Below are 25,344 nucleotides of genomic sequence, written 5' to 3' on the forward strand. Positions count from 1 at the left end.
CTAAAGCATTCTTTAACCTAAGTTATCCATGGATACAAAGGATGTTAGTAAGCAGAATCCTAGCAAAGCTTTTTTAAACCAACGTTGCCAATTCAGTTATTTACATTTGCTGTAAGATTCAATCTACAGCTCAAGGGCAGTAATTTGTACATTATACTAAGGTACTCAATTCACAAAGCTCATGGGACGTTATGTTGCTGATAGCAGAAAGCCAGGGGACGGAAACTGAAGCACACAATATAATAACAGAAGAAAGCATTTTAAATGTTATAAAATGCATTGCATAATGCGTTACTCCATAGAACAACAGCTCTGACTTCTCCTTGATCGTTAGCTTTGTCGAAGTAGATTGTAAGTAGTTGCTGTCATATTCTATGCGCCTCTGCAACACATAACAGTCCTCTTCTAGGCTGGGAGTATGTGCAACACTTTTATACTTGTAAATTACATTAAAATATCTGCAGTACACAGAAATATTATTATTGTTAGGAAAATACCTAAATACTATTATAGCTAACAGTTATTACCTTATCTAATGTAAATTGTGTTTTACAGGGCTTTATAGTGCCTGAAAAAGATGCAGATTTTGTTTCAAATTTAGTCACGGCTACACCTGCAAGAATTACGTTGAGTGAGTCATTTGGCAAAGACTAATTGTGCTTATTTACATTATACAAGAGCAAAACCCCAAATACAATCTAATTTAAGATGTGTTACTGTGAATATTGTAACTCAAAACATCTCCGACACTGATAATTTATTAATGAGATTTAAATCTTCAGATTTTAGAGCCATTGGTTACAGCTCCACAAAGGAAATTGGAGCATGCAAATCCTAGGAGTTGCTAATTTTGCACCATTATTTTCCTAACACATTTTACACAAGATTGACGTATGCCTTCCTTCTTCCAAGCAACAAACAAACCCAGTCCTAAACTCACTGGTTTAATAAGCTTTAATAGAGAAAGGGCCTGTTGAATGTAAATGTAGTTCACAGGTTAAATTCCAAGGTCTGAGTGTACTGCTGCTGTTCTCAGCCAAATTTATTATTTTATTATACTTTCTATTGATTGCCATCATCACCCTATTGACTGGCTGTGTTCAATGTATGAGATAGTTCAGAAGAATCAATAAAGCCGTGGGTAAACTGTGGGGATATTGGTGGGGAACAGGATGAATTGCCTAATGATGCCTACAAAAACACTTCTGTTTGGTTTTCCACTTGGAAATAAATAAATAACAGGAGAAAAGCAGACCTAGGTGCCTCATGAAAACTCACTTATACTACATCAGAAAGATATGTTTGACAATTCATCATTTCATAAAGCAAAAGAAGCAGTTAAGGAATTTATCTTGAAACACACTAATGGCTCCATATAGTTCAGCAGCCTTGCTGTAAGAGCTTCAGATAGCGGTGGATGCTATGGTCAGGGAAGGGAGCTCTTTCCCAAAAAGACAACACACCTGGGACACCATCCTGTGGACAACTTGTTCTCCTTTATCCTGCACCTAAAGGACCTGCCAGGACCACGTCCAGGCAGCTTTTTAGTACCTATAACAATGAAGACTCCACAGTCTCTCCGCAACATATGCCAATGCTTGGTCACCCTCAAGTGTTTCCTCACAATATGATGGAAGCTTCTGTGTTTCAGTTTGTGCCCGTTACTTCTTGTCCTGTCACAGGAGACCACCAAAAGGAGCCTGGCTCCATCCTCTTTGTGCCCTCCCTTCAGCCATTTACATACATCGACAAGATCCCTCCTGAGCCTTCTCTCCTCTAAGCTGAACAGTCCCAGCTCTCCCAGCCTTTCCTCCTACGACAGATACTCCTTCCTTAATCGTTTCCATGGCCCTTCATTGGACTCTATCCAGTATGTCCACATCTCTCCTGTACTGGAGAAGCCAGAAGTGGAGACAGTACTGCAAGAGTGGCCTCACAGATGATGAGTAGAGGGGAAAGACAGAGAAGGTCTTGTAGGGGATGTGGCAGTAGGAGGATGCCTGGGACAAAGCGATCACGAGATGATAGGGTTTTCAGTTCTAGGTGAGGTGAAGAGGGTGGTTAGCAGGACGGTAGCATTAAACTTCCAGAGGGCAGACTTCAGACTGTTCAGAAGGCTGGTTGGCAAAGTCCCATGGGAGACAGTCCTTAAGGGCAAGGGAGCCCACGAGAGCTGGGAGCTCTTCAGAAAGGAAAACCTAGCAGCTCAGGAGAAAGCCATCCCCATGTTCCGGAAAAAAAGCCAGCAGGGGAGAAAAACAGCTTGGTTGAACAGAGAGCTCTTGAGAGATATCAAAAAGAAGAGAAATGTCTATGAGCTTTGGAAGAGGGGACAGGCGTCTTGGGTGGACTACAGGAAGGAAGTGAGATTGTGCAGGGAAAAAAATCAGGAGGGCTAAGGCCCAACTAGAAATCAGATTGGCAAAGCCTGTGAAAGATAACAAAAAATGTCTCTATAAATATATTCAGAATAAAAAGAGGACTAGGGAGACCATACAGCCCCTATTGGACGCAGAAGGAACAACGGTGACAGGGGATGAGAAAAAGGCTGAGGTACTAAATGCCTTCTTTGCCTCAGTCTTTAATTGTAAAGGAAGTTGTTCCCTCTGTGTACAAACCCAGGAGTTAGAGGAACAGAATGAGGCTCCCATGATCCAAGAGGAGGTGGTCAGAGCCTCGCTTGCCCAACTAGACACCCACAAGTCTATGGGGCCGGATGGGATCCACCCAAGGGTGTTGAAGGAGCTGTCGGCTGTGCTGGCCAAACCCCTTTCCATCATCTTCCAACAGTCCTGGAAGACTGGGGAAGTTCCACTGGACTGGAGGCTGATGTTGTGCCCATCTACAAGAAGGGTCGCAGGGAGGACCCAGGGAATTACAGGCCTGTCAGCCTGACCTCAGTGCCAGGGAAAGTCATGGAACAGGTGATCTTGAGTGCTATCATGAAGCACATGCAAGAGAACTGGGTGATCAGGCCCAGTCAACACGGGTTCACCAAAGGCAGGTCTTGCCAAACAAACCTGATTGCTTTCTATGATAAAGTGACTCGGCTACTGGGTGAGGGAAAGGCTGTGGATGTAGTCTTTCCTGGACTTCAGTAAAGCCTTTGACACAGTTTCTCCCAGCATTCTGCTTGAGAAACTGTCAGCCTCTGGCCTGGACAGGTGCACACTCTCCAGGGTGACAACTGGTTGGCTGGCCGGGCCCAGAGAGTGGTGGTAAATGGCGTTAAATCCAGCTGGAGGCCAGTTACAAGTGGGGTTCCCCAGGGCTCAGCATTGGGCCCAGCCCTGTTCAATGTCTTTATCAGTGACCTGGATGAAGGCATTGAGTGCACCCTTAGCAAGTTTGCGAGTCCAGCGAAGAGTGACAAAGCTGGTGAAGGGGCTGGAGAACAGGCCTTATGAGGAGCAGCTGAGAGAGCTGGGGTTGTTTAGCCTGGAGAAGAGGAGGCTGAGGGGAGACCTCATTGCTCCCTACAACTGCCTGAAAGGAGGTTGTGGAGAGGAGGGAGCTCGCCTCTTCTCCCAAGTGACAGGGGACAGGACAAGAGGGAATGGCCTCAAGGTCCGCCAGGGGAGGTTTAGGCTGGATGTTAGGAAAAAATTTTTCACAGAAAGGGTCATTGGGCGCTTGAACCTCCAGTGGCTTCCTAGGGAGGCAGTTGAGTCACCTTCCCTGGAGGTGTTTAAGGCACGGGTGGACGAAGCGCTGAGGGGTGTGGTTTAGTGTTTGATAGGAATGGTTGGACTCGATGATCCGGTGGGTCTTTTCCAATCTCGTGATTCTATGATTCTATTAAATGTCATGCTGCTATTTAAATATAGAAAGCTTATGAAACCAGTGAGGGTTTCAACACCACTTTCTGAATATTAAATATGGAAGAAATTTCTTTCCATATGTTGCAATGCCTTTTTCTACTATGGTCTGATCTTGAGAAGAATATTTAGGTTCTAACATAATATAAAAGATAATACAAAAATGTCTGTAACAGTCTTCAGTTTCTGTGTCTATAGAATTATGCAGATATCTTAAGCATGGAACGTTTTTACACTTATTCTAAAAATATTCTCCTAAACTAGGAAAAAAATGAACTGAAACTTTTTTATGATGTAAGGCCTACCATGAGACTGTGTAGTGTGAATAATATATATTCCATATTAATAGTCCACAATGCTGTAGCTCATTCTTTTGACAAAGATTTTAATGTGAACAAAAAAGAAATCCAACTAAATCATTGTTATAACAATACTTTCATTAAGACAGGTACTTTTTAAAAAATGTCTAAGCTTTAAGACTTATTTTTAAATATAAACCTGCAAAAAAAAAGATCTAATTGTCAATTTGTTTTATAGCTTGTGGATTTATACTACATAATTGCAATATACCTAAACGCTCCTGTGTCAATTTTTTAGCTTTTTTTTTTCCTTTTCTAATGATGCAACATAAACATTTGAAAAAATAGTTCATAAATCTCTCCTAACTGAATTCACATTATCTAGAGGCGTCCGAAGTGTGGCTCAGGCTACTGATTCCTTAGCTGCGCACTGAAACCACCTCCAGAAGAGATCAGGCTGTAAATCACGGTGTTATAAATCTAGGATTCCTTCCAATGGAGCTGATCAGAGCCTGCATGGGTGCTCTCAACTCCCACAATCTGGGCAAAGGAATTAGTTATGTTGTAGCTCAAGTGTGCAATCTGAATCCACTACGGCAGGGGACCATGTAATGGTATTTTATAGCCTCAGACACATTTATCCAAACGAAATATTTAACAGTCTTCATAACCCGATACACTTATCAAGTTTTGTTCCGTTCACTAGTCTGCCCGGGTCAAGTCACACCTACTTATTTAATATAATACACCCAGCAAGGGAGATCATGTCCCATAAAGAGGAGACCATAGTGTCAGATAGCATGAAGAGCACTGAGCAGCAGAACAGAGCCTTTCAAATGTAGTCTGTGTGCTCTTAAAATCAAACCAAAAAATGAGAATTTTTATCACCATTCAACCTACAATACTAGCTTAAAATAGGATCTAATTCTGGCTAATATAAAGTATTTTAACATTAAAAGTTCTATTAATACCATTCAATAATATATGCCTTTTTAAATATAACACATAGGTCAATTTTTGATTAAGATTAAACTTCTTTATGAGAAATTACTTCATTATGCCCTCTGATTAATATAATTCTATTTTTCATATGTTTCAATAATAAGTATCAGAGTGCATCAGAGGCAAGTGCAACAATGAAGACTTCAAAAATATATTCTTCATGGAAGTCCATAAAACTTAAGCTGCATTTCCAAACCGTTGCTACTGCCTTACAGTCTCAGATAGATTGGCAAAACCACAAAAGTGAGGAAGAAATAAATAACACCTAAACAGTTAAATATTCTATATTTTTAGCTGACTCACTGACAAATTCAGGTTTTAAACAAAATTCTTGTATTACTTTGTCACTCTGAAAGGAAAAACTAGCTTAGGTACAGATTTTGAAATGTAAGAGCAGATCCAAGGCAACTCTTGGCAGATTAGTAGCATTAGGAAAAAAAAAAAAAGTCCAGCTCCTACTCTACCTTCTGTCTCACAATATCTATATTCAGTGCTACACAGTTATAGTAGATCTTAACTTCTTTTAATCTCAGAAATGGATGCAAGCCACTAATTTTTCATAGTTAAATGTGCAAGTGGAAGTTAACACAATAGTCAGCTGTACCTCCCTTCACGTCAGTGTTCCACATCTGCCTGTAGCACACGTGTCTCTGGTTTTTCACTGACTGCTACATGCATTTTGTTCTGCAATTTTTAACTGTTTTAACAATAAGGCAAAGGGAAAGGGAAAGTTGTTCTAATATGAACAAAATTTTCTCAAGCTGTGTTTAATAAGGGGTGTCCATTGGAGACAGAACAAGTGAGTGTGAGAATGAATCAATACAATACAAGCAGAAAAATGTATCCTTTGCTCATCTAGATAGAAACCTCTTGCCTCTGCTAAGGTGTACATGTACAGAACGCAAACATGAGAAAAGAACTGGAAAGGAGCCATTCATGGGTGAGGATCGTTAAAATTCAGCTTTTTTTTTTATTATTGTGTCTACTGCTTTGCCACTAGAATTTATGGGGGATTTTGAGTCACACCATCCATCATAGACAGATGCTGGAAAGATAGAAGATGGAATTGTGCTGTCCTGGAAAAGCAAACATTCAAGCACAACACATGAATAGTTTTTGCACACAGCTATTTTTGCTTTTCTTTCCTTCATAATAAAGATAACAATCTGTAACTCCTTATTCCCATGTCTTCAGAGTCTGATTTTTACCACTCTCTTTCATTGTATCTGATCCAGGCAAAGGACTAACCATATACATCCTAGAACTTCACAAATAATCTTATTAATATGTGTGAATTTCTCATGTACCTCTATGTACCTCTCTGCCTTCAGACTTCGCAGGGTTATTGATAACCAGATCAGACATTGTTTAGCAATACTGTGAGGGTCAGATTTTATTTTTCTTTAAAAAAATAACCACACAGATCAGAGACTGAACCCAGCATGCACATCTTATTGCTGAATTGCTGGTGCTAAGAAATCATAATAATCATTTGTTTGACGGATAAATCCAAACACACTGGGAAAATGCACACTGTGAGCACGTTTCATTTGACTATATCCATCATAATCAGTGCCTTTTAATTAGAGGATGCCTGAACAGACAAAGCAATATTTACTGGAGCTGACAGAATAGATAGCTCTACCTACTGTAAAACACGACAGAGCAAAAAGCAAACATCCAAGTCTCTTTCTGTCTCTACGATCAGCTTGTTAGAAGATGGGAACTGTGACTGCCACAATCTATACTTCAAGAAGAGAAGAACAGGAGTGATAGCTCCTGAGCCACCACAGCCATTAATACTGACTTTGCTACTACCTATTTATGGACTGACTAGTCCCGTAAAACAGCTTTGGTTCACTTAAGCCTTGGCTCCAACCGACTTATGTGCAAGATTGGACAACAACGCTCTTCTGAGATGAGATAAAAGTCCCACTTAAGACTATGTTAATTGAAATCTCTAACTGGTACTACATGCAAATGCATGCAAGTACATCCTTTAAAATTAAACCACAAGAAGGATGTTGAGGCTCTGGAGCGAGTCCAGAGAAGAGCAACAAAGCTGGTGAAGGGGCTGGAGAGCAGGCCTTATGAGGAACGGCTGAGAGAGCTGGGGTTGTTTAGCCTGGAGAAGAGGAGGCTGAGGGGAGACCTCATTGCTCTCTATAACTGCCTGAAAGGAGGTTGTGGAGAGGAGGGTGCTGGCCTCTTCTCCCAAGTGACAGGGGACAGGACAAGAGGAAATGGCCTCAAGCTCCGCCAGGGGAGGTTTGGGCTGGACATTAGGAAAAAAAATTCACAGAAAGGGTCATTGGGCACTGGAACAGGCTGCCCAGGGAGGTGGTTGAGTCACCTTCCCTGGAGGTGTTTAAGGCACGGGTGGACGAGGGGCTAAGGGGCATGGTTTAGTGTTTGATAGGAATGGTTGGACTCGATGATCCGGTGGGTCTCTTCCAACCTGGTTATTCTATTCTATTCTATTCTATTCTAAACTTGAAACAAACAGTTATGTGATAAAAGGTTAGAGAACAGCAGTGTTGAATAACAGTCGAAGAAGATATCAGCATGACTTATGAAGAAGCTTCCTCAAAAAACCACCATCCCAAACCCTCAGATAACACAAGCAGACCGAGATGGAGGTAAATCTGTTAGGGAGCTATTGCTGGAGATTAAGTAACAAATAAAGACTGATGGGAGTAGATATTTAAAATGGTTTGTTATACAGAGAATGGAGAAAAAAGAATGGAGGAGCAAATGGCTGCTCTTAAACTTCCCATGCATAGATCTTACGTACATGTAATTAGTCAAGAAGAGAAAAGGAGAAAAAAACCTGCTTTTCAGGAAAGATGTTCAATATCCATTTCGTCAATGAGCATGGAAAATGACACAATGACAAAACGGGCCATCGTCTCATATCACTAATATATACTGTTATTGAATAGTTCTATTTTCCAGGACTGGACTTTAAACTGTAGCAAAGTAGCTGCCATTTATTATGATATCAGACTTTAAATCAAAATTGAAAGCATTGGTTTTAATCCACTAATAACCATATGGAACAGTGTATACTGCTACTTATGTTTCGTATGCTCTCAGGGTTTTTGCACTGAGAGGTGGGTAGATAAACTTCCAACTTCAAACCTATTTATGAACAAGTACAAGCATGACCAGAAAAACAGCATGTAGAATGTATATATGGCTATTTGTGGCTCACATGGTCCTCTTTTTATTTCTCTTTTCCTCAGGAAGCACCCCACTAACAGTATAACTTTTTTATTTGCAGGGTGCGGAGTGGAGTGGACACAAAAAAAATATTTGTTCTTTTACTAGACTGGAACTGTTTTTCTGCTCGTTTCATACTCTTTCTGTAGTGTTCTTCTTCTAGACTCTGTCTTTACTACAAGATAATCAAAGGTCAACTAGCCCTATCAATGTGCCTACACACAGCTCCATGATGCAAACTTGCACCTTTACAGGTCATAAATTACCTTATTAAATAAATACAAACAACATTGGACTTTGAGCACTATACTACAAATAATCTTTAAATCAAGATATCGCGTCAAATGATGCACATTTCTCTAAGACTTCTACTCTCTAGGCTGTCAAATTTGCACTTTACTTTCTATTATTACTTAGTTATTAAGGAAACATAAATCCTGTTGAGAAGAGCTTATTTAGGTTGAACTGTCACCTTTAGTTTCAGAACATTAAGTCTTGACAAATGCTTCTTTTGAAGTCTGACACCAGTTTCTTTGGCATTTCCCATTTTCAGGAGCTCACTAGACTATAATAATACTCAGTGCAGCAGAAGTAAAGAGAATGAATTGAAGTAGAAATGCTTTCAGATGTGAAAGAGCAGTACAAAAGAGCATCCCTTTGCTCAGGTTTCCTCAGTAGTTTTGATAGGACCTCAGGAGACCTCATCTTGAAGCGGTATGCTTTTTTCTTTAATGGGAATCTAATGCCCATGGAAAAAGTCAGATTAGGAGCCCCAGACAGCAGAGAATTCTAGCTTAAAACAGATAGGCATCAGCAGGAGAAAACAGGTTTCTTTGCAGATACTTTCAGGAGTACAGGGAACCACCCTGTAGAAGAGAGAAGTAGACCTTCTCTCAGGCCAAATATCAGGTATTTACTCTTTCTGCAACTGAAATACTTGAGGGGAATGATTCTAACATATTCTGAGACGTGACTGTGTTAGGTTTTGCTTTACGCTTCATTTCATGAGGGTTTTGATGGCAAATTTCTTCCAATATTTATTTATCAGTTTGGGGGATCTACATCTAGAAGGGAAGCCATAACCCACTTAAATCAATGAAAACAATTCTCATGAATTCCCTCTAAGCTTAGAGTAGACCCACAGTGCCATATTCACAGTTCTTTTACCTCTGCCATGTATTTAGACACCGTACCTGTGGTTTTTCACTTTATTCATTGGAGTTTCAGGTATGAACTTGCAATAGAGGCTGAGGAATATGCTCATTAGGAACCAGATACTTTAACTAGTTCCTTTGAAAAATCCACGTCTTCTGGATATTTCAAAACCTGCTTTTAGTCTTACAAAACAGATTCTACACAGAGAATATTTTTTTCCATGGCAAACAGATTCTTTTTGTGAAAGAGTCACCATGATGGAACGTATGTTCATTCACATCACAAAAACTTTAAGAATCTTACACAAAACCTGTTAGATTTATTTCATTGAAGAAAGGGATGTCAAACCTCCCTTTCAAAACTACATTACAGACAGCATTGCAATGATTCCTGAATCCTACACTAAAAATCTACTAAAAATGTATAAACAGCCTTTTAGAACAGTTTCATACAGCAGCTATCTTTCTACTCAAATTGACCATCTTTCAGGACTGTATTTTACAGCAGTTTTAAGCAGTGCCTGTACCTGCTGGGGATTTTGTTAGCAGGGCTGGCAGTATTATCCTTTTTTAGGAGTACTTGGCACATTCTCTATAAAACTGTTTTCATCTTGCACTGGCAAGAGCACAGGAGATGCAGAGCAGCAGTGGTTGCTCACACTCAGCAGCAGCCAACAGGAATGTTCACTGTCATGAATTCCATGGTCTTTGCATTGCATATGCATTAGGGACACGGCATTAGTCAACCAGGCTGTGCAGAAGGAAAGAAACCTTTCCTTGTGAATCTTTATAACAACAGCCATTGTGGCTGACAGAGAATCGGACCATCCCCTTGCCTCCATTGCAGGTTCATATCTGAAACTCTAATGAATAAAGTGAAAAACCATGGGTACGGTGTCTAAATACATGGCAGAGGTAAAAAACCACCGGTAGCAGCAGGGTTTCTGGTCTCCCCAAGCACAGTGTGCAAAGAAGTGCGATGCAGTGGCACAACTCTGCTCAGCGTACGTTCACCCACAGGATCCCAAACAAATCACTTCTGAGCCTGTCAGCGGGTCACTTGCTTGTTCCTGGCAGGCCGCATGTGACAGATTATCATTTGAAGATTCCAGCTCTACCACCTTTGAATATTAATTTTTCAGTCCTAATTTTTCATGCATATATATTTATATATATGGAGATGTCACTGTTCTTATCTATGTGGGTAGATGTGAAATGTAAATTTTCACAGTCAGCAGATGCATACACTATAAAAGCTGAGTACATTACAAAAAGCTAACGATTAGAAAATTATACGAACATATAGACAGACATATACACTCAGTTCATATATCTATAAAATAAGTTAAGCATTAAACCTCCTAAACTATTAAGATACCTAAAAAGTTTATATAAGTAAAATACATTATTCACTTCATGCAAATTTAGGACAGGTTGAGAAAACATTCAGCATTTACAAACTAGTTGTATCATTAATGTTCAGCATGTTCTAAACTCAACATTTTTCTATATTTAATATAATAAATGAGGTGGTGTGTGTTAGATGTGAAAGTACATGTGACAAGAACTCTGTTTGGGCATGGCTGCTGTAGCAATTACACAGTGGCATTCAATAGCCGTGCAACTCATGTTGTAATGTTGTCAATACATTATTACAATGCAAGTGTAGTGCTGCTACTGCTCAGGGTAGTAACAGAACTCATAATCTACTCTTCATTGATGTATTTCTAGTGGGAAACAGGTTCTGAGGTCTTACAAACTAGGTTGTTAAATGTATTATTTTTTATTTTCCTCTTCTCAGACATCCCTAAAAATTATGTCCCCTCTTTTAAAATTCCAGTATACATTTCCATCACATGTCCACAGCCACGTGCATCACAGCTAAAAACTGCAGCAACTGTGGTGTTGCAGGCAAGGCTGTAAGGCAAATTTCGTTATACAGCTGTGCGCTTTAACTTTTACTTAATGTTGCCAGTTATTAAATGGCAGGTTTAGACTTACCTTGCTGAACAGATGATTTTAAGAAAAGCACGCCCCTTCTTAATTAGGTGAATGATCTACAATGCATTTCATACCTGGAAAAATACAATCGAAGCAACTGAAATCATATTAGCCATACAGAAAATAGTCAGACTACTGCCTTAACTCTTGATAAGAACTGGTCACTTTTCTAATTTTGCAATGAAAATGGTACACGAGCAATGCTGTAAAACATTAACACCAGCCCAAATTATGGGCCCAAATTATGATTCTGTTTTAAGCTGTGCAGTTTGCTAGAAGACGTGCCCCAAATTATACTCAAAGTAACTAGCAAGCATAACTAAGGGACATTTCTCCTACTCCATCCCTTATGAGAAGACTTTGGAATACAAAATTAATAATCAAATACTAAACTTTTCTATAGAAAATAATAAGAATGAATTAAAACAATTTCAGAAGCAAGTGAATAAATTCATCTCAAACTTATGTTATTCTGCAAAGGATAAAATAATGAAATGTGGATTGAAGAACTGCTATCTGTTTGTCACAGTCAGAGTACGTATAACAACCTTTCATTTAAAGGTTTTAGTACCTGCATATTTATTTCTTTTAATATCCATAAAGGTGTATATAAAGTATATCAATATAACACTCATTAACGCTGTTTTAAGCATGATAGGCTACGGAGGTAAAATGCACCCAATAAAGTTTCGAAATTATAAGTTCCTAAAGAAGCTAGAGACATAAACCGCTTGAAGTGGAGGGGGAAGAACAGTAGGCAGAGCACTGAACAGTGTGGGAGCCAGAAGCAGGTCCTGACACAGCAGCAAGACACTCTGTGCATCTTGCCCTGGCGAGACATGAGCTTCAGAGTCATGTCTGAAGGCAGAGGGTTACTCCTCACAGAGATAAGAAGGTTTTGTATCGGTGTCAGTGTTAGACAGTGGCTCCCAGGTTGTCTAAAGGAGGCGTGGGTGCCCCGTGACCCTGGCAGCACAGCCTCTTGGCCACTGCGGGTGGCTCTGAGCTTGGGCTCTGAGGAGCTCCTGAGGTCTGCTGCAAGGAGTTGCTGCACCAGGTAACTTCCCCAGTCACCCAGCGGGAGCAGGAGCTGCTGATTTGTGGGAAGCAGCTGATTAGCTGTGTCTTGCTTTTGTGCGAAGCAGTAGCTTCCACGGAATTCCTACAGGGCATTCAAAAGACAGTCATTTGCCTAATGATTTGGAACTGCTTCATATGAAAGTGAAGAGGCATGAAGAAGCATGGCTTTATGATATATTGCCTCCCTCAGTGCTCAGGAGGTGTGGAAGCAGAAAGGCAGCTGTCAGGGATATGGGAGATGGACCTTGTCAACTCTTGAAGATCCCACAAGGGCTCAAGGCAAAGGTAAGACATAAAACAAGAGGAGGTGGAAAGCAGAAAAGGACAATACTGGTGTTGGGAGATCATAAAATGTTTGCTGGTAAAAATGATCGCAAATAGTCACATGTGCTAGTGGGGGAGCTGAAGTGCATTTTAAAGTACTTTTTGAGCTCACATTATCTGGGAGTGCTAATGAACAAGGCAGAAAGGGGACTCAGAGTGGTAGCAATACCTTATCTCCTATGAGAAGTTAGTTTGAAGACTTTTATAAACAAACATGTCAATTCTGAACTGTTTTTTGTACCTGTGCATTATTTTTCAAGAATTTAAGTCTACACCGCTTCTAAATATGCTAATGTTCACATGTATTATTCATGTTTGCAGTCATATGTATCATTGTTTCGGTGTATGCAAGTTGTACAACTAGCATTAACTTTGCAGAGGATATTCTGAACTGATAGAAAGGCCACTTACAAATACAAATAACAGCAAAAAATCCACTTTGTATTACAGGAGGTTTAAAATATTACACTGTTGCTAAAAAACTTAAAAAATACATTATGGGAAACTATTTATGAACTCTAAAACCACGTCACACATAAGAAGCCACAGAAGTTCAAATAAACCAATCAAAAAATAGTTGAAAATCAGTGTAATATTTTGCCTATCATGATCATTCTGCTGCATTCTTAGTTCTATAGCAGTATTTGGGTAACACATAACTAGAGCTGAGTGGTTTGTAATGAATAATTTATTTCACCAATTTTGCCTCTTTTTTCTTTGACATATCCATGAATAAACAGATCACAACGTTCTTTATTTGGAATTCAAAGTTTGCTGACAGTCCCTCCTTAACCCACTTCCCCTTACGGTGTTTATATTACTTAAATGGTTATTCCAGATCGTAAAACTGGGAAGAGTTAGAATAGAGCTATGTCATTTAGTTGTGCGTGGTCATATACCATTGTTTTTATTCCCCAGTTGGACTCTTCTGTAGTAATTGGGTGTAAGCGTTCATGGAGAATAAATTAGACTTTGCTTTTTGTGATCCTTAACGTAAAACCGATTCTCTCTGTGCATTGGCGCTAATAAAGCACAGAAGAAACTCCATGGAAAGCTGACACACAAAAGGCATAAGCACAGCTGAAAGGAATTAATTTAAAAATTCATATGAATACCCATAGGGGAATTTTTTTGCAGTATATTCTCAAATTAAACATTATGAAAACAACTTTTTCCTTAGTAGATTCAATATTGGTCTGTTCACTTGTTCTTGATGAGACGGCAGGGAACACTTCAGAGGTTGGAAGGAAGGACAAACTTGGGGCTCTTGTTGGTCTGGAGTTCCGTCAGTCTTTTCTTAGGACCCAAGCCTAAAGAAACCTTTTCTGCATCATAGCTGGGGTCCTCAGTCAAAGAAAGCAGTGAAAATTTTGGAAAACTCAAGATGAAAGGTAACGCAGGGCTGTTTCCTGGGTTGGCTCAAGGAAAGGAGGAGGAGAACCCCCTTCCCTGTGTGAACTAACACTAAGGCAGCATTTTGCTGCTGCAGAATAATCAGTCACTTAATATTTCAATGACCATTTTGTATTACAAGTAAAGCACAGATCTCTACGGGCCACCTCAGGAGGCAGTGCAGAAATACATCATTCACATTAGTCACATGGAGGCACTGTGCATTCCCCGTATCCCTTGCTATCTCTGCCTGGTAGGTACCAAAGGGAAGAGCGGCAGCCCTAGATTTCTATTAAAAGTTATCACACTTCAGATAGATTTCTAAGGGATTACAGGCTTAGAAAAGTCAAAATCCATTCCAAGAGAGGCCTGTGTTCCTAAATAGAACATAGTCCTAGCACAAAGTAAGTTTAAAGATAGACAAAGTAAAACAGCTGGGATAAAAAGTTTAAGTCAGAAGTTCTGTTCCATGAGCACAAGTACTGCTTAAGGCTGTTTTGCAATAGTATATTTGAAGCACATTCTTTCCTAATCTGCTTTGAAGAAACGTTTAGGGATTTTATCAGCATAAAACAAGATAGGGAGAGCAAATTTGATATCAATTAACATACTGATTAAATGTCCCTTAGTAGTTTTAGCAATTACTTGATATTTAATTAACCACTTGAATACCTTGGGAGATCCAGATTGTTGTACATGTAATCAAAGGGCAATTCTTCTGACCCTGTGGGTATATGCTGCATGTTGCTATCTACAGATAGCAACAAAAAATAACTTTATGCACTGTGACCCCAGGTATGCTGAGTAACTATGTACCCAAGAGATTAATTTACTAATTTGAATGCACTAAGTATCAGTTGCAAAGCTTACACATACCTGAAGTGATTAGGGACCTACATAAACAACATGAACAACCTACAAAATATCAATTATTTTAGTTCAAGCCTCACTTTAAATTCATACTGCAGAATTGTCTTGGCATTTATGAAACTTGTATACATCATAAGGTCCTTTTATTTTTAGCAAACAGCTACAAGGATTGGAGAGTAAGGAAGCAAATATTTTTTAGGAAAAAAATCACTTAAGCAGAGCAAATACGTGCCAAAACTGTTCTGGACTGTATTCACAAGAAGACAAGAACTTTTGCATAAGGGAGATTTCCTGGTGGACCATTTCTGTGCTGTTTTTAGGAAAAAAAAAAAAAAAAGACTTAATCGCTCACAAAAGAGTCAGATCTCTGCCTGTTGAACTGCCCTCTTCTACAGATAAGTCTCCTTCCTCCTGCCTCTTTTGGAGCTGTGTCTGTGATATCTAGCTACCCATAACAACTTGGAGAAGTTTCACGCCTACTACAGCTACAGTATTAGAAACTCACTTATCTTAATTTCTGCCACTTTTCTAAATGCACATTTAGAGGGATTGGCATTTTCAGAGCTGCATTTTCCCCGGGAAAGAAAAGAAAAATATATTCATATATTTCATTGACCATATCAATGTCAATGAAATCCCATTTCAAGGACCAGAAAAAAAATTAATTCAACCTGTATATTTGATTTAATTAAAATTTCCACAGTAGTACAGCACAAGCTAGTAAAATATTTGAGGTATTAAGTAAGAATTACTCTTTTTTAATGTAGTTTTCTAATACATAGATTAAAAACAAAAAATCTGCCAACTCAAAAATATGGATTTTTAAGCTTTGTTTCCTACGAAGGAAATGGGAATGACTTCTCATCCTGCACAAAGGAACAGAGCTCTATTACGGAGTAGGTAACGCGCTGACCAGAAGGCTGAATTTCATTTCCTTGTGAAGCAGAAAGATTTACACCTTTAAAATATAAATGTAACTCTGTTGCAGCATGAAGAGAATAGAATTTCTGTAGGTATTAACTAGTTGAGAAACATTGCTTAACTTGATTTGTTTTTATTTGTCTAATTTTCGCTTTAGGGGATCCTGAGGTCACTGCTGTAAGAGGAATGACAAAACCACTGATGAACTGTTGTCTCGGGAGAGTTTCACACAGATCAGCAAATACATGCCTAACCTACCAGGTAGCACAGCACTAATGGACTGCCAGCAAAGTGACTTAGACCACCTGCTTTCAGAAATATTCCATTCCTCTGGTTTAAATTAAGGCCATATACGCTCTCCATTGTAGAACAGCAGATATTGCAAGCTTAAAATATCCAGTAATATCCTGGACTAATATTGCCATACGTTAGCCTTTGAAGATTATTTATTTCAATAAAAAAAGATAACAGACGAACACATTCTCCCATTATTAACAATGTTGGAAAGCATAAGCAAATACAGGAAATAGAAGGAAAAACATAAGGAGTAGAAGACAATAATTTACATTAAATAAAATAAACACCTCGTTACATAGCACTTTTTATCACTACATTTTAAACGACTTTACAAACAAGTTCACTGTGACAGGTGACAAGTTTTGTTGCATGATTCTGTTGGTACATACACGGGGGGCTATAAGCACAGCCAAACATTTAAAATTTCTCTTCTGTGATGCAAAGTCATAGCAAACGTTTCCATCAATATTTGCCCAGGATTTCTGGCCACTCAAATCTTACCCCAATTTTATCGTGCACGTATGTCACAAAAACCTTAACTCCTTCTATATTCAGCATCTACAACCACTTACGCATATCTTAAAAATATTTATTGTTAACAGCATGATATTTACTTCATAAATTCAAAGAAAAGTAAGCTTGCACACTATTCAGGGACTTGTCTTTTTGCAGGTACCAGATACACTTCACCTTCAAAGCAGTGTTTAGAGATAATAAAATCATGCCAGTGATTATTTATCCCATTACCTCTTTATGTTATTTAAACTTGTATTTGCCAACATGCTTATACTTTAAAAATACCCTGGGAAAGAAGAAAATACAAACCACACTAAAATTATCATAGGGCCAGAGGAGAAAGAAAAGTTAGTCTTTAATCAAAAAAGGCACAGCTACAAAAGGATTAATTTTGGACCAGAACATATCACGAGTTAGATGTTTTTCTGTACCAGCTGAGAGCAGTAATTGGAAAATCATGGTTTATACAGAAAAAAATCATTATTTTCTTATGATCTGCCTTTCTTTCGTGAAGCCTTGTATCTTCATCACTCAATTACAATCTAACAGATTAGGAGACTCAATATATACTACATTAAAGGTCATCTATTATTATAGACAAGATTTAATTGCAATATTTACATAAATTTCTTACCACCATAGTGTATGAGCTACTTGTACATATCCAGAATACTAAAAAAGGGGCAGGACAATTATTAGTTGCACTTATAGGAAAAAAAGTATAGCAGTAGCCTAAAACCAAAGCAAAACTCCGTTCTACAGCTTTTGTAAAAGAACAACATCAGGAAATGTTGGTTGTTGAAAAACTGTAAATTAAATCTTATTCCTTTACAGAGAGTATAAGTTAGCTTGATTGCATTGCTGTAAGAACTTCCTAAGGGAAATTAAACTTGATAATCTCAAAGTGTTTCCCAGAAGACACCACACATTCAGTAACGTTCATTATAGTTTGCAGAATAACAGACAGAATTTAAAGTGAAGACTCCTAAGGTTTAATCAATATAGACATTCTAAATTGTTCACAGTATAAAGCACTGATTAGGAAAAAAAGATGTGGCTAAAAGTGAATCCACAGTACTTCAGGTGGACCCTTTTTTCCCCCTGTATAAACTGGTTGGTTCATTGCTACAGTAAATACCGACCGCCAAGCCTCCAAAACAATTTTTGTAGCAGCATCATAGAGTGGTTCATTAAGCTCCTGGGACTTGCGCAGCACTGCTCATTTTCAGTGAATGATTCTTAAAAACAAGTAGCCAATATTTTAGAAATTACTCCCTACAAGATTCAAATTCTACACATCACTACTATAAATCATTAAGAGACTAACGATTACAAACCAGATTTTAAATGCTTCCTTTGGAAGATCATGAAGAGCATGAAGATTTCAATTTGAACTAAAAAAAAAAAAATAAAAGTAGCTTTCTGCTCCCTGTCCAAGTTCTAAAGCAACATAAAGCGATATTGAAGTTTGTTATCATCTGGTGATCTACTCATAGGACAATCAGTAAAGGACTGAAATGACACATTAGCAGTTCAAAGCACAAAGAACATGAATCTTCAATTTTGATTAAATGAGTTTGCAGCATCTGTGGCATCTTTAGATAAAAGGAGTTGCCAAATTGTTAATTGCAAAAATAATCCAGAGTATCGGGTTTCTGCGCTGGTAAGGAAAAGCTGCCTAAGAACAAATGAGTTTAGCTGAAGCCAAAGAGGATACTGACCCTCTCAAATCTTCAGGAGCTTGGACAATGATCAAGGTAGGGTTTTAGCACTAAGAGAAAGACCTGGAATTTCAAACAAAATGTGTCTGGAAACATTTTTTTTCGCATGAGCCAGGACTGGATTTATGGTTCTTCTCCATCTGGTCCTGGCTAGATGACATCTATTCAGTACAAAAGATAGATGATGTCCCCTAATTTTATACGGGTGCATATGTCTTCACATTTCTTTGACATACAAGGGATAATCAAGCTGACCAGGGGTCATCCTATTTCAAAAAATAACTGCACTTCTCTCATCTATAAATAAATAGTGATCTTATGTATGTTATATATCCATGTATATATATAATTTATATAATAAATACTTAAGAAGTTTATCTAAATATAGTTTTATTCTTTTGACTTAAATTGTCTTTTTTTCTGTAACAGACTTGAGCAATTGGCACACTTGGTAATACTTTCTCTGCTGTGATTTACAGAACACAAGAACCTCATCCCATACTTTGGGGTAAATTGGTCAAAGGAGTATTTCTGTAGATCCCATTAAAAAACATCCAAAGAAGTTTTGGTGTTCATACCTTGGAAATTCTAACTGTGTAAAAGGCTTTGAAAGAGAACATTCTGAAATTTTTACAAGAAAAAAATATCAGATGTTATCTAAGCTACCTGTTACAGTGCATGTTCGTAGACATTATGGAGATTTCAAATTCCAGTGGTTTCTAAATTCTTACACTATGCACTTTATTTTACATAGATTGTATTTACAACTTCATCTGAAAAGGAAATGGAATAAGATATTTATCCTGAAAAATTTAGTTTTGTTATTGATTGTAACTATTTCATACATACAAGCTTTTAATTGTTTCCTTTGTAGCTTCAGAATCCGTGATGAGGCGCTGGTTGAGCAAGACACTTAAGTTTATATTGCTTTTTAAGTTGGCAAGCAATTCTTAAAAGTGATTAAAAACGAGTAATTGCCTAGCATAGTAATGTTATATGCAGTCTCTAAGACCATGTCTTTGCTAATCCTCAGAAAGTATGTTTACAATTGACTGCATTCATGGAATGCTGCTGCTTCTGAATGTCTTCTCTTAGAGCGCTTTCACTGCAAAGCAAGACTTGTAGAACTTTCAGTCTAGGCTTGTGTACTGTAACATCAGAATGGCTATTAAGGCATCACTTCAAAATTTCAGAGCGTTCAGCACAAGTACCGCAGGGAAGCGGCTACGATCAAATTCCGGCTCTCGTTAGAGTCTTCTCTGGAAACGCTTTCACTGCAAGCTGCAAATCACAATTAACAGAACGTTTTAGTATAGGGTACAGAATTGTGACTTAACTGCGTCTATTAAGGCACTTTAGGAAAAGTAAGCATTTCCCGCTGGGAAGATGCTAGTTTTAGTATAGGGTACTGAATTGTAATTATTTTGCTTGTGGATTTGCTTTTTAGTCTTAGAGTAAAATTAGTTTGCTATGTGGCAGCTTCAGAGAAATGTTACCACAAACATTTGCAGTCAATGTTGTCTTTCTTTGTTCTTGTTTTATTATTAGAAGTAGGGATTTTTTTAGCTTTTTTTTTTTTTTAATATTTTGGGTCCCTAAGGGTTTAGGCTCAGCCTAAATAAGATGTCCAGACTTCCACTGTAGTTTTAGCTATAGCTTTTACTTTTTTTTCCCAAAGGTGTTTTGTTTAATTTGGGGTTTGTGTAATAAGCAGTTGAAAATTATGTATGCCCAGAACTTTTTGATGAAATGCCCAAGAAAACTGTTAGCTTGCCTATATTGCCAGGATTTTTTTTTTTTTATTAATCTACATCAGTACCAGAGGACTCAAAGGAGGTAAATATAAGAACAGTATTAAAAATGCTTTCTAGGGCAGAATTAGTACACTATTCACCAGTAAGGCTGTGACAACTGTGCCAGGCAAGTTATTGGAAACGGTAACTAAGAACGGAATTAGAGGGTTATGGTTAAGTGTGGTGTTTGGGGTAATCCTACCGCATGCATCTGTCGGAGTTTTTTGAGGAAATCTGCAATCATGTAAATTAGGATGATTTGGTTGACGCTGCTTTATCTACTGTTTAGATGATGTTTTCTCAAGAGCAGGAAGAAAAAGCTATTCCTATACACTAGCTAAAACTATGTATGGATTTTTTTTGCCGGCAGATAGAACTGCTGAGTTCTGTTGACTTACTGAATGAGAGTATTGGGGGGGTGGGGGTGCTTTTCTGTTGTTGTTTAACTCCTGCTCAGTATTGAAAATGTTTTGCGTAGAGACAATGTAAGAGGTTTTAGATGTAGTGCCTACTTATACAAGAACTGTACTGTTATGTTTTTAGAAAATGTTTTCATTTATGTGGTGACTGTTCCAAGTAGCTTTATGTAGAAAACCGTGTTTAAAAAGCAATGAATAGTGAGCTCTTGCAGGGGAGTTGAGGTTGTTCAGACAGGATAAATGAATGTGGTCCAGAAACACTGCTTTTTGGTCAAGTGAGTAAAATAGAAACTGAAAAATGCCAAGCTGTGTGCCGCTCTGCATTCCATCGTGGAATTTACTGTTGTGTGTTTTCACTTTAGGAAAACAGATAATTTGGTTTACGCTTTGATCGAAATACTTTGCTGCGCTGCTTTTCTGATAGTACTCTCGGGATAAAAATTGTGAGGATTTTTTTTCATAATTTATGTGTTTTATTACATGACATTTCAGACTGCAATGCCGAACAAAACTGCTACAATTTTACTGTAAATATAGCTCAGCCCTAACTCTGTCTCTGTCGTTCCTAGAAGTTGTTCCAAAACCATCACGTGGCTTGGCACAGTTAAATACAATTGGCAATCTCTATTCCGTAAAGGTACTTAACGGAGCCATTGTGCAGGGTGAACTGGTTTTCACACTGGGATGCAGTGAGGTTTATGCAAGTTAGCGCAGAGGTCACTGCCAGCCCTGTCCACATCGTGTCTCTCTCTTAGCTGGAGTTGCTGTGTATTGCTTGGAAAACGCCCTCGGTTTGGTTCTGGCTTCTGCAGTACATCCTCACGTAAAATTTCACAAAGGGAGTAACCAAAACAATTGTATAACTCTACAGACTCTACAGACTTCCCAGACTCTACAGGCTCTGCAGACTTCAAAGACTCTACAGACTTCAAAGACTCTACAGACACTACAGACTCTACAGACTTCAAAGACTCTACAGATTCCAGACTCTAAAGACTCTACAGTTTCTACAGACTTCAAATACTATACAGACTCTACAGGCTATACCGAATCTACAGACTCTACAGACTCCAAAGACTCTACAGACTTCAAAGGCTCTACAGACTCCAGACTCTAAAGACTCTACAGTTTCTACAGACTTCAAAGGCTCTACAGACTTCAAAGGCTCTACAGACTTCAAAGACCTCAAAGACTCTACAGTCTCCATAGACTCCAAAGACTCCAAAGACTCCATAGACTCCAAAGACTCCAAAGACTCCAAAGACGCTACAGACTCCAAAGACGCTACAGACTCTACAGACTTCAAATACTCTACAGACTCTACAGGCTATACCGAATCTACAGACTTCAAAGACTCTACGGACTTCAAAGACTCTACAGACTTCAAAGACTCTACAGTCTCTACAGTCTCTAGAGACTCCAAAGACGCTACAGATGCCACAGACGCTACAGACGCTACAGACTCACTCTACAGACGCTACAGACTCACTCTACAGACTCTACAGACTCCACGGACTCCACAGACTTTAAAGACTCCACAGACTTCAAGGACTCCACTGGCTGCACAGGCTTCACAGACTTCAAGGACTCCACAGGCTCCACAGACTTCAAGGACTCCACAGGCTCCATAGACTTAAAAGGCTCCACAAACTTGAAAGACTCCACAGGCTGTACCGACTGCACAGACTCCACAGACCTTCTTTTGTCTTTCTCACTAAGTGCCATCTTGAAAATGAAGCAAAAAATTAATCTTGAGGGGGAAAACCATCTACTGCTATTGATGTTGTTTATGAAATGTTTATGATGCTGAAAAGGCGGCACACATGAGCATTAAGCATACCTGAATACCCTAAGCAGTCACTACGGAAGCTTAAAAATGTTGAATGTAAAAACGTAATAGGAGCCACTGGATCATGTCTATTTTTTTATTGTGTATTTAGATTTGTAAAAGTTGTTTTATGGATTTAATGATTCTGTACAGTTCAATAGATCTTACACTTATAATGACTTTTGAATGGTGCAAGGTATAGCCTATGTGATTTAAAGAAAGAAGAGGGGAGGGAGAATACATCCACAAAAACCCTAGCACTGAAACATGAACCCATTAAAACTATTTTTGTGAATTAGTCCTTTCTGCAGTGCTTTCTGCGACGGTACTTCTCTAAGAAATGTAATTAATATTATTCCACAGAGAATTAAAGGTCCATCTGATTATTTCTGACCTGATGAACTGTTTTCTGAAGCAATGCTCGCTCAGGGGTCGAGGTTCACAACTTGAAATATGTTAGTAACTCCAATGGAAAGACAGACTTTATGGTTGTGCACTTCTAGATGTATATCATGTTTTATAAACAAAATACTCGCAAATACTGTGGCCTTAACTCTAGTGTGACTAAATGCAGTGAGGAATATGACCTTGCAATTTCAGTCGTGGTATTGCTTGTTTAAAAAAACCAATTACGTCACCATCAAATAAATATTTTCTGTCTTCTGTCTGTACTTTCAATGTCTTTATTTTTACTTTTTACTTTATACTCTAACTTACTTCAACATACACAGAAAAAAACACTTAAGCACTTACGAAAAGCAAATAAAAAGCTTGTTTCGAAAGCTTTTCAAAGGAAAGTCTTAACTGACTTACAACCTTCAAAATTCATTACTGTTTTTTTCTCATCATTACCGACATAATGAAAATAAAATAATTGAATTCATATCATAGAATCATTTGGTTGGAAAAAACCTTTGAGATCACAGAGTCCAACTGTACCCGTCCACCACTAAACCGTATCCCTCAGCACCTCATTTTCCCTGAGTGGCTTCTTCTGGTGCCCAATAACCCTTTCCACAAAAGAAGTTTTCCCGATATCTAATCTGAACCTCCCCCGGTGCAACTCAAGGCCATTTCCTCCTGTCCTAAGGCTAGGTACATCTGCCTTGCTCCAACCTCCTTCCAGGGAACTGCAGAGCACAATGAGGTCTCCCCTCAGCCTTCTTTCCTCTAGGCTAAAGAAGTTCCCTTGGCCACCTCTCATAAGACTGGTTCTCCAGCCCCTTCACCAGCCTCACTGCCCTGCTCTGGACACGCTCCAGCTCCTCAATGCCTGTCTTGTAGCGAGAGGCCCATAACTGACTATAAGCCCAAGCATGCCCAAGAAAGCCAATGGCTTCCTGACCTCTATCAGAAACCGCTTGGCCAGCAGGACCAAGGAAGCGATTATGCCCCTCTACTCAGCGCTGGTGAGGCTGCACCTCAAATACTTTGTTCGGTTTTGGGGCCCAGGAGGGCTGAGGAACCTTAAACAGGAACCATATGCTACAAAAAATTTATGTAGGACAGGACATGCTGGAACTTGTTAGTCGGAGACCCTGGGAGGAGTGAGATAAGATTTTTGTTGAGAAAGGCTGGCTCCGTGCGGATGAGCACGGGTGTCTGCGGTTGCTAAACAGTGGCCTTGATGAGAGAAACTGCTGCTGTTGCTAAAGCAAGTAGATGTTTAAGAAAGGCTCATTTGTATTAACCAATCTGTGATTGCTTAGTGTAGTGTAAGAACCAATTAGTTTGAAACACGCTTCTTGTAATCACTATAAATATGTGCTTTAAACGCAATAAATCTGACACTTTTGCTTGTATCAGGCTATCGTCCCATCTCTTAATCGCAGCAGTTTTATTTTTCTTTAAAAAATTCTGCAGGTTCTATTAATTACAGAGCACCTTCTCACTACTACTTAGCATTTCAGAGGTGTGGACGTAATAAGATGGATGAGGTAGGAGCTCATCAGTGACACTGAGATCAGGGGCCGCCTGGAATGCGGTGATCACTCATTGCTGCAGTTCAAAGTCCTGAGGGTTATGGGACAGGTGATGAGTATAGTCAGGACCCTAAATTTTGGGAAAGCAAACTTCCAGCCCTTCAAGAAGTTAGTCAGTAGAACCCCCTGAGATACCACCCTCAGGAACAAGGAAGCAGAACAGAGATGGCAAATATTTAAGGATGCTTTCCATAAAGCGCAAGAGTGCTCATTTCACATTGTAGGAAATTGGGCAGGGAAGGGAAGAGACCAGCATCACTGGGTTGGGACCTACTGGTCAAACTGAAGAACAAGAGGCAACTGCACTGGCAGTGCAAGCAGGAACGGGGAACTTGGGAAGAGTACAGGGACGCTGCCTGGTTGTGTAGGGATGGGGTCAGGAAGGACAAGTCACAGCCGGAGCAGAATGTGGCAAGGGAAGCAAAGACTAACAGGAAGGGGTTCTACAGGTATGTCAACCAGAAAAGTAAGGTTAAAGAAAGCATATTCCCCCCAACTGATGGATGAAAATGGTGACTTCATATCAAAAGATGAGGAGAAGGCTGAGGTACTTAACAACTTTTTTGCCTCAGTCTTCACTGACAAGCGCTCTCCTCACCTTTTCTGGGTCAATGAACAAGGAGAAGGGGGGAGGCAGGAAGGTAAAGCCCCTCCCACTGTAGGGGATGATGAGATTTGTGACCACCTGCGGAACCTGAACATATC

General features: G+C 39.1%; 1 long non-coding RNA gene across 1 annotated transcript in view; it reads left to right on the top strand.

The window, feature by feature from the left end:
* Window positions 1-2,559: 2,559 nt before the first annotated feature.
* LOC138733840 (uncharacterized) overlaps window positions 2,560-25,344 on the top strand; it is a 252,031-nt gene continuing 229,246 nt past the window's right edge. The window contains exon 1 of the long non-coding RNA XR_011339476.1: window positions 2,560-2,624. This is a non-coding gene — a long non-coding RNA (uncharacterized lncRNA). The remainder of the gene's footprint in view (window positions 2,625-25,344) is intronic.

This window comes from Phaenicophaeus curvirostris, assembly GCF_032191515.1.
Source record: "Phaenicophaeus curvirostris isolate KB17595 chromosome W unlocalized genomic scaffold, BPBGC_Pcur_1.0 scaffold_35, whole genome shotgun sequence".
NCBI classification, from domain to species: Eukaryota; Metazoa; Chordata; class Aves; order Cuculiformes; family Cuculidae; genus Phaenicophaeus; species Phaenicophaeus curvirostris.